The 13,225-nt window shown below is 37.9% G+C and overlaps 1 protein-coding gene across 2 annotated transcripts in view; it reads left to right on the top strand.

The window, feature by feature from the left end:
- The first annotated feature begins 451 nt into the window (after nt 1-451).
- TBXT (T-box transcription factor T) overlaps nt 452-13,225 on the top strand; it is a 59,054-nt gene continuing 46,280 nt past the window's right edge. For both annotated transcript variants that reach the window (XM_031612888.2, XM_031612898.2), the window contains exon 1: nt 452-583. The gene's annotated coding sequence lies outside the window, so the exon portion shown is untranslated. The remainder of the gene's footprint in view (nt 584-13,225) is intronic.

A 13,225-nucleotide genomic window follows, 5' to 3' on the forward strand; every position in this document is an offset into this window, starting at 1 on the left:
GGGAGTGTTCCTAATTTAGATTCTGCTTATCCCTTTTCCTGTTGTTACTAGCCTTGCTGTGTTCTTAATAATATTAGTAATCTGTGTTTTTGATAAAAAGTATATGTAATATCAGATATACAAACCTAGAAACTGGTTATTTGTACCAACGCAGTGAACTTCCACTTTCAGTTTCCTGTTCTGGTAACTTCATGTCTTTAGATTTAAAATTATAACAAGCAGAAATGCCTCTCATTTTTCTCTTGCCTTTGCCATCCCAGTTTGTGAGATGCCTGTTGTTGTTGGTTCCTTCCAGTGAGCTCATTTTCTGAGGGTCAAGATGTTCCTCTATTGAGCCTACACTGTGGCTTGATAGTTCACACATGCAAGAAATAGAAGCAGATTTGCAGGAGGTACCAGTGGTTACATAAGTTTTTCCAATTCTCTGAACATAACCTGTCACACAATCAGAGCAGCACAGTGCTCAAGATACTGTGACAGTCCCCTGGAGGTGTCTGTCTTGCTCTGCAGGCAAGTCTGTTGCCTGAAGCTCAATACATGCCTCCTCAAAGCTGGAGTTCCAGTGCAGTCATCGTGCGAGCAGGTGAGATTTAAAAATTAACAACTCTGTCTAAGTCACTGTGCAGTGATGGCTGCAGCCAGATAACGTGAGGAACAGCATCTCTGGAGCAGGGCTGGGTGGGTCACTTCACAATATATTTCATAACATTCATAAGAATCATTTGAAGTCAATTTCATGAACGCTAGGGCATTGTGAATCATTTGCAACACAGTCTTGAGACAACTTTGGATGGGACTTTGCTTCTGCTCTTCTCATTCTCTTGAGCAGAAGGTTAAGTAAAGAAACGAAACTTGCCATGTAGAAATGGCAGGGCAGGGTAGGGGAATCCCATGTCAGCCAGCATTCGCATTGCTATATTGCTTTGTAATTTCAGAACTCTACCTTCGCATTAAAAACACAAAAGCCACCACTTTCTTCAACCTGACAAAGAAGAGTAGCTGGCAGTTAGCAATTGCCCATTTTTTTGTTGGCTGCTGTAACCAAATGCATCAATACTGTCAGTGCAGCCCTGAGCTGATAAAAAATGTAAAGTTGAGAACATTCCGAGGCATGGAGAGGGCACTTGTACTCATTGTGTGTAGTGTTTAGCCACGCACATCCTGGCCAATTGACCAGGCTGGAAATACAACTATGTATTGAAAAAAAACCCAAAATGCTGTAAAATGCTTGTCCTAATGATTTTCTTCAATTAAAATAAAAAATCTGCACTATGATTTTTAAAATTGTATTGAAATGATTTAAAGAAATCTCATGCAGGTAAAAGAGTTCTTTGTCAACAGCTAATTACTTTCCAGTATTTTTATTTTTAATTTAAATCACTATTTTTGAAATATTCTGTTTTGTGTGTGATTTTTAATCAAAAGATCTTTTTAAATCTTCTGTTTATGAAAGCATATTTGTTCTAATCTATTTTGTAGCATTAGAAGTATGAAAAATGAAGCTGAAATGGTGAAAAGTTACTTTGGGGGAAAAGACATATGGAAGACTTGTTTGAGTGTGCAGTTAAATTAGTTAAAATATTACTCAGTACAATTCCTGGATATTTTTTTTTTTTTAAAGAAAGCTATAAAGTAGGATATATACACTGTTGAGATGAGTCTTTACAACTTTTTCATTCTCTTTTTAATCTCTTTGATGTTCAAGACTACATAGGATCTCTCTCAAAGATTTCCCTGAAACATAGCAAACTTTAAATATGTACTAACAATTTTTCTGCTTCTGGTCTTGATACCAGGATTGTTTTCTTGACCTCATAATTATATGCAGGTTTGCAACTGACTGGCCTTAATTTTTTGTGTAATACTCCCAGTAAAGACTAAATTATCTCCTAGTTACTCTAAAAGTCTTCTACCTTGTTCTTTTGCTTTAGCTGAGAAGCACCCTAAGAAAAGTTGTAGTCTAACTTTGCAAGACATTTTCACCTGAACTTGTAGTTAAAAGTAAGTAATCTGATTTTCTCCCTATACAGAAGGGAAATAAATCTTCTGCTTAAGAAGACTGGCATATCTGGTGCCACATATCAGGTTGTCTCTACAAGTCCCTCTTAAAGTGGAGTTGTAGGCTCATTAGCATCCTATTAATATGTGCATAAAATGTAGTCTGTGTCTGAGCCCAAATACACAAGCTGGGAAATCAAAGAGAAATCCTTCACACCTTTTGCTGGCTTCATCCTGAACTTTTATTTATCTTAAAACAACTTCCTTAAGAGAATTTCCTCTTCTAAGGAAATGCTTTTCTCTGAATTTAACAGAGAAGTACTGCATTGAATTATTTTTGGAGCAGCACAGTCACTGTTGAAAGAGAATTGTTTTAATCGCGAAGTTTAAGTTTTAATTTTGACCTGTATAAATTATCTTAAGGAAATGAAACATTTGGGGCTTCTTTTCTTTCTAGGTAAAATAAATGCTGGTTAGAAAGAAAGGACTGCAAAAGCTGAACTGTGCTACAAGGGTTACTCACATGAATTTGTACTTGTTTCAGAGTACACTGTGTAAACTGGGAAACTACCTTTTAAACTTGCGTTGGTTTAACACCAATTTAGTGCAGCTGGGAACAAAATGATGTTAATCACTTATTGCAACTTAAACTTACGTTTGGTTTATGTTAGTAAGCAGTAAGCTGGATTGATATGTCACTGTTAAACTGTAGCCTGGTGCTGGCTAAGTAATGCCTGTTTACAGGGGAAATGGAGCAACTGCATGTTTTGTCAGGTGGAAAACAAGATACTTCTCATGTAATTCCAGAATCACTTAGATGGCTTTGTTGGAAGTTGTGGCGCTTGTGAAAGGGGTAAAATACACACTATGAGAGGTGCAACTATTGTCAGAATGGGGCTCATACTCAGCATGGCATTTGTGTAAGACAAGCTGAGAGCTGCAGATGGGGAAGGAATAGGATGGATCCCTGCGTATGCTGCTGTGTGTCACCCTAGTGAAATCTCAGTCCTGTCGTGTGTGCTGCTAAGGATTCTTTAAAAATATTATGAAATTCTCTTAAAGGTTTCTTGCTGCCTGGGGCCTGCTGCTGGCTGCAGCCTCTAGACGGGCTCTCCCCACACCCACGTGTCAATGGGTCTGGAAGCCTGTGGGGAAGTCAGTGTTTCCAATTACTAAATTGTCATTCAGATTGGTAGAAGTATGCTAATGCTGCTTTTTACAGAATTTACTCCTGTGTTATTGCTCAGGAGTTCTGCATCACTGTTTCCCACTGTATGTTAATGTCCAGTGGATGATTGAAAAACACAGGCCTCCTCCGCCTGGACCTGCACACAGAATATGTTTCAACTTTTGCAGTCTCATGAATGGGATCAGTGTGGCCTCAAGGTCTAAAAACAAAAGCCTCAGTTTTTTTGCCCTTCCAAGATCTTGAGCATTTAAGTATTTTCCTCAGTGTGTTGTGACATGGATTGATATGGAAGTGAAATCTTGAAATGTGATTTTTTTTTTTTTTTTTCTGCTTAAGATCTGCTTATGTAGTAAGATTGCATCTGTAGAAGTGGGTAGGATGGCTCAGCTTTTTTGTTGCAAAGGCCCATACCTGTTCAAGTACAGCTGTGTTCACTGGTAGACATGGCTGCATGTACATGCCCAGAGTGTTTTGCATATGGGAAAAAACAGTGGTAGTGAAAATAAACATATTTAAGTAAGTGACCATTGCTGCCAACAAAATTCAAATAATCTTTATCCCTACCATTTTTAATTGGAAGCTTATTTATGTAGTGAATGACTTTAGACCTAGTTACTCAACATGTGCATTTACTTTACTTTCAAACTGATTTTCTTTGTTCATTAGAAACATTAGAGAGTGATCCTAGGTCAGTGGATTAAGGACTCCATAAATTTGCTTCACCACAGATTCATTACATTAACATTTAATTCAGACCTGCAGCCTCTCCTGTACTGAGTCTCCAGTTGTTCTCTCTTGGCACTCTATGGATCACTTTAGGGATGGAAGGATGGAGGATCATGTACACCACAACCAGCCCACTGATATGGATTAGAAGTAGCCCAAAGTAAAAGTGCCAGGGGAGATGCTAGGTCCTAGCACTGACTTTCACTCAGCAGACCCAGCTTCTGCTATGCTGTGCTATTCACTGTTGTAGGCATGGCCAGATATGCGTACCCAGACCCTGTTAATTTCACTGCTTTTAAAGTAGCTGCCATGCGTCTTAGGCAGTGTGGAGTTCTTGATCCATTTAGGCATTTACACTGATGGAGTTTGCAGAACTATTAGGACTTAAAATCTTTGGCTCAGGAAAGTAATGCATTAATGCATGGGCAAACAATTGGTCATTTTTAAATTTATTTAAATTTAAGTGAATTATTTATCTAAGTAAATACTAATTTATTTATTTAAATAACATTTAAATGAAATCATCAACAGACTGCAGGCCAAATTGTGCTAGTATGTGTGTGTTTATATATATTTTTCTAATTATTATTATTATTATTTTTTTTTTTTTTTTTTACAAAGTAGCCTGTATGAGAAAAGAACAAGTTAATCTGGAAATTTTTCTACGAGTGTTTCCTTCAGAAGAATACATTTTGGGGAATGTTGTAGGGGAAGGGAGAGAAATGACTGTAGGGAAAACCAAGCGCAGAGTTTTCTTCTAGAAGAATTCCTGCCAATATCTATTTCTCTCTTGGTGCAGTGAGTATTACAAGATATCCTCTGTCGTCTCCTGTGCAGCAAGACATTTAAATAAGTCCTTTAATGCTTCTTCACATCCACTGCCTTTCTGACCCCAAGACTTCAGTTGCACGGTATATGAATGTATGGATGCAATAGGTCATGGGGAGCAGAAGCTCTGTTCTGCTCCTTGCCTGCAGATGCATAGGCTTTGGTTGTCTGAGAGCTAATATTGGAAAGAGGAGCTGTGAAAATGTAGTAGAGTGCAATCTGCTGATCTCTGAGGTGTGTGCCAGTGTTTGTTTCACAGCCCTCTTACCTCTCTGCAGCCTGGCTGGTACCTGCAGTTCTAAAGTGCATTGCTGAGCTCCATGACACTGCAGGTGAAGTGGTTGTGAACCAGCAAGGAAACCAAGCCTTTTTGCTCCTCTCCTCAACCATTTTGAATTTCAGTAAGACTGTCAGTGTGACATGCTTATAGCTGTATTTAAAGGAACATGTGCTGTGAAAAGCAGTGCGTAGGCTGGCGTTTCAGTTAAGGCTGTGGCAGTTATTTATTAACTTCTAAATATCAGTGTGCTGCTGGTTGGTATCTGAATCTTTTTAGCTAGCTGTAGCAGTGGATTAAAGGGCAAATCTCATTTCTTCATTTTACTTGCTTTTTGAGATCAAGCTCTGATTTTTAAATCCATATCTACTTTCAGTCAGGTGCTCACTTAATCATATTTGTCTAATCTCCCATCTTTGTATTTTCCATGTAAGGAGAAACTGGTACTGAATACCATGTATGTTACCAGTAGGGAACTGAGTGTCTTCTTTATCAGCCAGACTTGCAAGAATGTCAGGTGTGAACCTGATCAAAGCATTAATTATCATTCACTATATAAAATAAGTATTAGAGACTTTGAAGCGAGTCTTAAAGACAGTCAGAGTCCAGTTGATCTGAGTAGTTGTTTCATCTGAGATCTTTCATTTGTATGGATTTACTTAGCATTTATTATATGAATGCCATCATATACTTGCAAGCACAGAGAAAAGAAATAATGCTACCTGCTTCAGCAGTGCCAGAGGTGCCACTGAGAATTATTGATAACAAAAGCTGTTTTTATTGTTTTCATTAGTACCGTTGTATGAACCTTGCACTCCTGAAGAGCAACTGACGTAAAAAGGCAGTTGTCTCTATTTGACACTGTGGTATTGGGGGAGTTGGGGCAATGAACTAAACAAGTTCCCTCTGTAAATCTGTGCCTCAAAATGGCTCTTACGGCTTCATCTGTTTTGTAGGGTTGCTATGTTCTGTCTTCTCCCCTTTGGCCAGCACTGACAGATCTTTCCTTCACTGTAGTCAGATGTATGCATTTTTTTTTTTAATTTTTATATCACTTGAATGAAATCAACTATCATGTTTGCAAAAAGTAACACAATGTGTGAATCTCATTTTCATGTGAAAGCAGAACAATGAGAACCTTATTTCCTTAGGAAAAAAATCTGATTATAGTAGATTCAGTGACTTTCAGCTTGAATGAGGGAGACTGTATGATGATCTTTTGACGTGATGCATTTAAAATCTGACTTCCCTCATGAGTCCAAATATAATGTGAATTGTTTCTAAAAAGTGCTTAGAAATATAGTCTGTGTAATGTTAGTCTGTGTAACTCTTCCTCATCTTGTCTGAGATTTCTCTTAGTGCCAGCTACTAAAAGCAAAGTACTGCTCCTAAGCCGGTCACCTGAGCTGCCAGCTACAGCCGATTGCAGTGCCAGAGTGATTCATCTCACCTGCTGTACTCACCTCCCGCAGTGGGGTAAATGCAATCTAGAGGTACTTATCTCTCTTGCCTCATGGAGAAAGAGCCTAGATGACTGGCATAGCCCCATCTCCTGATTAGTTGGTGGCTACAGGAGAGAGGGGGACTGCTTCTTTTGATCTTGGTGTATAAACTGTAGTTTTCAAAGATATTTTCTTAGTATTGAAAGAATTGCTTAAATATTTATATGTATATGTGTGTATATGCATATACATATATATATATATATAATATATATATACACACAGTTGTAGAAATAAAGGAACCTTTCTTATTAACTCCTTATGGAGTTTTGGGCATGGATTTGTTACTGACCTTAAATGATCAGCACTGAAGCGCGTAATTTGATGTGATTTAGCCCCAGATTTCTTTTTGTGAAGCAGTAAGACAAATCTGAAATCTTTGTATGAGGATGCAATAACGCAGGTGCAGTAGATCTCACGGAAGTCCAGGGTCCTCTCACTGAAATCAGCAAAACTTCCATCAGTTTGTTATGTGGGAAAGGCCAGTCTGAACTAAACTCAGATGGAATAAGCAGTCTTTGTTGTGAAGATTGAGCAAGTTTCTATCACAGCCATGTCCACTGGGCTGTGAAGAAGGATGTTTAAGCTTGCATGTCATGAGTTGCCTATCTCTGCACAGCTCTGTTATGTTCTGTGATAGATTTTTTAGGTACATGGCCAGCTCTGTCAGGCTGCAGGCTTCAGTAGGAGGTGCCAGGAGCAGCAGTTCTGGGTAAGGTAGCTGAAAGGTAGTTGAGTACAGCTCTGTGAACAGCCATTGGGAGTTAACATACAGTGTTATGGGAAACTAACTCACTAATCTGCTGATGTTTGCTATTATTATTATTATTTTTTTTAACAGCAGAAACAGGTGAAAAACATAATTAAAAATGAAGGAAAAATAGACAGAAAGTAAGTCTTGAAGGGGTAACAGGGTCTGACTTGACAAGGATAGCCCTATCGTAGTCTGCTTTTCTTGTTTTTCCATAATGTCAGAAGCAGCCAGAAGTTATGAAGCCTCAGCTGATGATGCTGTGGTTAATTTTCATCTGGCAGCAATGGTGCAGAAGTGTCATGTGAAGTCACCACAGCTGTTGGCAGTCACAAGGTTAATCTAGTGAGCATTATATTCTGACACATCCTAAAAAGAGCTCTAATGTCTCTCGTCTGTGTTCTGTTTTTCCTTTGTTTTTTCAAAGTGATACAATTGTAAGAATGTACTTCTTTGTTTTGACACTAACAGTCAATGGCAAAACTGTCCTTTGAGGGGCTTCCAACTTGATTTTTTTTTTTTTTTTTTTTTTTACAGTTTTAACACGCAAAAGTAATAATCTACTTTCTTTCACAAAATTCCATGATTTTGGCCAAAGGGTTGATGTAAGGCACAGTTGGAGACCAACTTCAAAAGGTTTTGGAATTTTATTTAGGTTCTTTGGATCATGGAAACAAAGGATCTACTTGTTAATACAAGGAAATCAAAACTGCATGTATTTCATGGAATGTTTCTGGCCGAAATAGCATATATTTTCATGCAGTTCTTTATCAGTTATTTAAAGCCTTGTCTTAATAATTAGAATAATATCCTTTTTTAACTTGTTTTTTACCAAAAAGTTGTGCTTTGGAAAAGTAATGTCCTTGCTGCAAAAGCCAAGAGCTCAGAGTATTTTCTCTGTGATTTTCCTGATTTCCATTGCGTGTTGCAATGGAAACTCTCTTCCAAAAGAGAAGTTGAAAAGGAGAGAGACAAAGAAGAAAGGGATCACAGTTATCTCAATTTTATTTTCTTTCCTGAAAAGTATTCTCTTTGGACAGACAGTAATTGTAGTTTCTAATGACACAAACTTGAAGGGAAACAGAAGACTACAAACAGGTTTATGGGCCTATCAGCAGGAATATGTGGCTACAAATTGCTGAGTAAATGAAACAGCCTGTTGTTTCCTAAGACTGAGTTTGTGAGTGTTATGCCAAAGTATTTGAGGAGGAGCTAGAGCACCAGGCGGTGTAAAGAATACCTGCTGAGCCCTAATTGGTGCCCACTGTTGTTAATGGCTTCCTGTGGCTGAGTGTTTACTTGTCATTTGTTTTGTGCTTTGTTTCCCAGCTACTGGAAGGAATAAAAATACTGACCAAAACTTTATTTTGCTTTTAAGTTTATCCCTGGACATCAAGTGCTGCACTGCAAATTGTCTCACGATGCTAAGTACCTCAAGTCTAATCCTCGGACCCGTAATTATATGGTGCACCTCAAAAGTTACATTGCATTGGATACTGTTTTTGAATTTTGAAAATTATCTGATTTATTACAGTCTGTATTATATAATTTTAAAAATTGTGTTATGTGAATGCCTGGGGAGTTTGTCTATGACAAGGCTTTTGTATGGTTAGACAAACAAAAAACCACCTTAGACAGAATCAGACTTTTCTTAAACATTGGTCCTCCAAAAATATTCATTAGTCTCATAAACGTCAGCTTTTATAGGACACATGTGAGCAGTCTGTGAGAGACGACAAAGGATGGAACCTTCTGTGCTGAAGGCTTAATGAAAGAGTTCTGACGTGTGATGCAAATCTTTGATTTAGTGATATTTCTTTCTGTCCCATTTCAAAGGGACATAAGAAATAAACAAACATACAAAATAAACCACTATCACGCTGTCCAGGTTGATGTTTCAGATCCTTGCTTGCTCTGTTGTTGTCTCCCTAGCAAGACTGCCTGTTAGTGCCAGCTATGGTGTGAACACCTCCCTGCTGTGGGAACAGGAGTGAAACTGCCATTTTTAACTGGGACACTGAATAATTTGTGTTGAATAGTCATGTATGCTCATTACTGATCAAGGAAGAATTAGAACCAGTGAAAACATTCTAATCCCATAATCTTGTGTAATCTATTTCTACTGCACTGGACTTTTTAAATTTTATTTTATTTTATTTTTGACTGATTAAGGGGAAAATTTAATTTCAGCAAACCTAAAAAGCAATGTGGATTTCTGAGGAAAAAATACCAGTATCTCAATTCAGCAACTAATTCTTACTGTGCATATTTATTTTCAAAGAACTCTTAGGTATTTGTGCTCAGTTCACCTTTATGTACGGAAACACAACTGCGAAGAACTGAATCGGTTTGATAGCGACAAGGCTATGTTTGAAAGCAACTTCTGTAATGTTTTAGATTTCAGCCAGTGTTTGAGATGCCCTCTCAGGCAACCCAGATAATGTGGAAGCAGGTTTCAGTGAAATAGAGAACATTCTCACATTGTTGACTACTAAATAATCAAGTTCTTTTTGTTTTTGATTCTCTCTCTTATTCTCTTAGACTGTTGTTGGATTGTGGAATTACCTAATTATTTGTGGGGTCTTAAAGAATCACCAGGACTTTGTAGACTTTTGGATGCTGATTCCACAGAACTGCCGCAGTTTGCAGCTTAAAGATGAACTTGAGAATATAAAACAAGAAAGATTGACGTTGTGGATGTTTGTTCATAACTGAATGTTTAAGAAGTTTAGATTTAAAAACAGAACAAAAAAAAAGGTTTCAAAAACTGGCAGCAATGTGACAGCAAGAAAAAAGAAAGGTGATGTTCATGATTGACTTGGCTATAGTACTGAGGTGATTGCTCAAGTACAATAGTCTTTGTTGGGTTAGGATGAGAAATACCGGGACTTTTGGTTATGATAATTTTCATATAACTTACTCATTTTGATCCTCTTAAAAGTCATTGAAATTTGTAGACACAGTTATTATTCTGTTATCTTGCTCCTTTCTTAAGCATTCCCTATTTTTTTTACACGTTTATGTGGTTTTGTATCCCAGTCTTTGCCATAATTCTGTGAAAACGTACTTGGCTCACTGTAGCTACCTCACTGATCTCATCTTGCTGGTTGAACCAAAATTACTGTGAATGAAGAGAAAAGTGTGAAGTTGATCAAAATTCATCCCCTGACTTATGGAGAGTAGTCTGTAAGTGGTACTCAGGCAGGGGGAGGGTTTGAGGATATGTAAATGGAACAAGAGGGGGATAGGGAGAATATACGTGCTTAGAAGTAGCTTTACTGGTGTCAGCCACAGTTTTCTTGGTAGAAAACCTTCCCTTCCAGCTCATTGTTGCTGTGTGTCCCATGTGAAAGTGCTTTAGACAGAAGGTACGAAAAATCTTTTTAAAGAACAGCAGGACTGAAGAATGCATGAAGAGATTCAATAGCACTTCCTTTCCCAATAATATTAATTGAATAAATTGACTCTGCAGTTTGGATAGAAAACACTTTTCAAATAAGCTGTCAATGAAAAGCGTTTCGTTGAAACAGCAGCAGAATATGAAGGAAAGCGAAAATACCTCCCATTTTTACCTCAGCCCCCTTCTCACCTCCTCCCCCAAAGTCCACTTTCTTCTCCTTGTTGTGTACAGTTCACCAGCTGTGCCCTGTGAGATGAGCTTGGGCGGGCCACTTTCTTCACACCTCTGTGCGATGAGCACAGCACTTTCCCAATCTGCTGGACTTAGCGGTATTTCTTGGGTCAGACTGTCAGGTTGCTGAGGATAACTGAGGGTTTAATTTGCAGTTTGCATTCTTTTCCTAAGTACTGCATGCTCTGGAGAGAAGTCAAAGTGGTTGCATGATCGTGAACTCAATGGTTCCATCCATCTCTCCTTTAATTTAGGAAAGTCAGATCTGTCCCAAAGGTATTTCACATGTTGGACACACTAAACTCATTTATATTGCAAAGGACAAAAATAAAATGCTGTTACTACAGGAATGAAAAATCTGGTGAGTTTCAGTTTCTTCCTGCCAGATTAAATATTCTAATCTTAAATCCAATTTTTTTAAATTGCGTATATACAAGTGGTCATTTTTTGTCTGAATTTGCCTGTCTTAGGCATATGATTTTACCATAAATCCAGCAATTTATACAGCATACTAGGTACACAGTACCATGCTGAAATTTTTTATTTAATGTACTTATAAATTTAGAGCCTGTTTACCAAATGATAATGTATACAATGAAGCAGTTTGAAAGACAAGAGCAGTTGTACACTTTTGTTTTTTGAATTATAGGATTACAAATCAGGAATTTTGTCCCGTGTACTAGGTTGTGTGACTTTCATTTTTGTTTTAAAATACACAAACTATTTGTATACAGCTTCTAACCTCGGGTCACCTTTGAAGGAGCCAACATTGGTGAGTTCTGGCAATGTTGCTATGAGGTAAAGTAGCAATTGTGTAAGTGCGGAATCTGAAAAGTATATCCAGACTGCTAAATACTTATTTGCAGTAAAAGGAGCTGAATTTTTCATCTTATTTCTCTCTCTTTATTTTTTTTCCCCCTTTTTCCTGATTACAGTGATGAGATATGGAACAGAACAGGAAGCAGAATTGAATTTTCTTTCAAATAAGGTTATTTGGCTTGAAGGGGAGGAAAAATAAGTGAGGGGCTTATGTGATGTTTTGTGGTAGAATTTTAACCAACTTTCTTTACCGTTCTAGTTCTTAAAATGTATGAGTCTCCCTGACATGAAGCAGATGTTTTCATGTGTTACCTCATTCAATGTTCTTGTATGATACAGCTTTTGTTCTCCCTTCACGACAAATGCTGTGGTAAATGATCATCAGAGCAACTTTTTCCGTATATCCAGGGTTCCAATGTATTCATTGCAGTGATCTAGGTGATGGTTATAAAATTGGCAGTTATAATAGTGTTCCCGTAGAGGACTTTTGTCCTTCCTCCCACTCACCAGTGTGGTCTTGGTTGCTTTCAGTTTTGATTAGAGAAGTTATGCTCCCTTGACAGACTAGTAGCAGGCATGCAGCACCCTAATAAACTGATCCAATATCTTCATCTCCAGTGAAGAGGAATGGGATGCCTGAATATGAGGGAATGGGCAATGAGTTAGTTACCTCCTTTGATTTCCCCTTCTCTCCCTTGGTATCATTTCTGCCTATCCTGGGCAGTGCTGATACTTACTACAATACAGAAAAACCGCAGACATTGTTCCACGTGGGCAACATTTGGCACTAGAGTACAGGTCTTGTTAGAGCTTTGCTTTGACTCAGATAGCATCTACTTGTCTTAGACTGGAAGGTACCAAAAAGATATCTTTTGACTTTAGGCTGTGAAAGGTTTTGAACAAGCAAATTTCACTCCACTTTTTTTTCTTGCAGGCTACAGCCTGCTTAATATATTCTTGTAGGCTGATAGAAAGGCCTACTTGTACAGCCATAAAAGCTGTATTCCACTGGGAATAGTTTTGAGGCAAAGTTTGTGTCCATCTTGCTTTGCTGCCTGGGTAGATGTCAGTTCTATAAACCAGCTTTGTCCACTCTTAAAATAGGTACCAGGTGATGCCTTTAAGAAAACTGAGATCAACTTTTGTGCAACGTAAGGATCTGGCAAAAAGTTACATGATATAAAGGCAAAGATATACCTGTATGTATATATATATATATATATATATATATATATATACACACACACAAACGCTTATAAGCAAAGCAAAAGAGAAATCACAGAATTGTTTGTCCTTAAGTGATTTCTCTGTGTGGATTCCCATCAGTGCAAGCAACAGCAGAAAATGGATAGTAAATGTTGGAGGTAAAACATCCTCTCTTAGCTTTTGGAAAGAGGTTATTTGTAGATGCTTTCAGGTGACTTTTTGTAATTGTTTCCAAATGAAGGGAGGATGAGCTAAGATGTCACCAAACCGTGAGGAGGCCTGGTTGGCCTTTCATCCT

The sequence above is a fragment of the Phasianus colchicus genome, chromosome 2 (assembly GCF_987193195.1).
Source record: "Phasianus colchicus chromosome 2, bPhaCol1.hap1.1, whole genome shotgun sequence".
In the NCBI taxonomy this organism is placed as follows: domain Eukaryota; kingdom Metazoa; phylum Chordata; class Aves; order Galliformes; family Phasianidae; genus Phasianus; species Phasianus colchicus.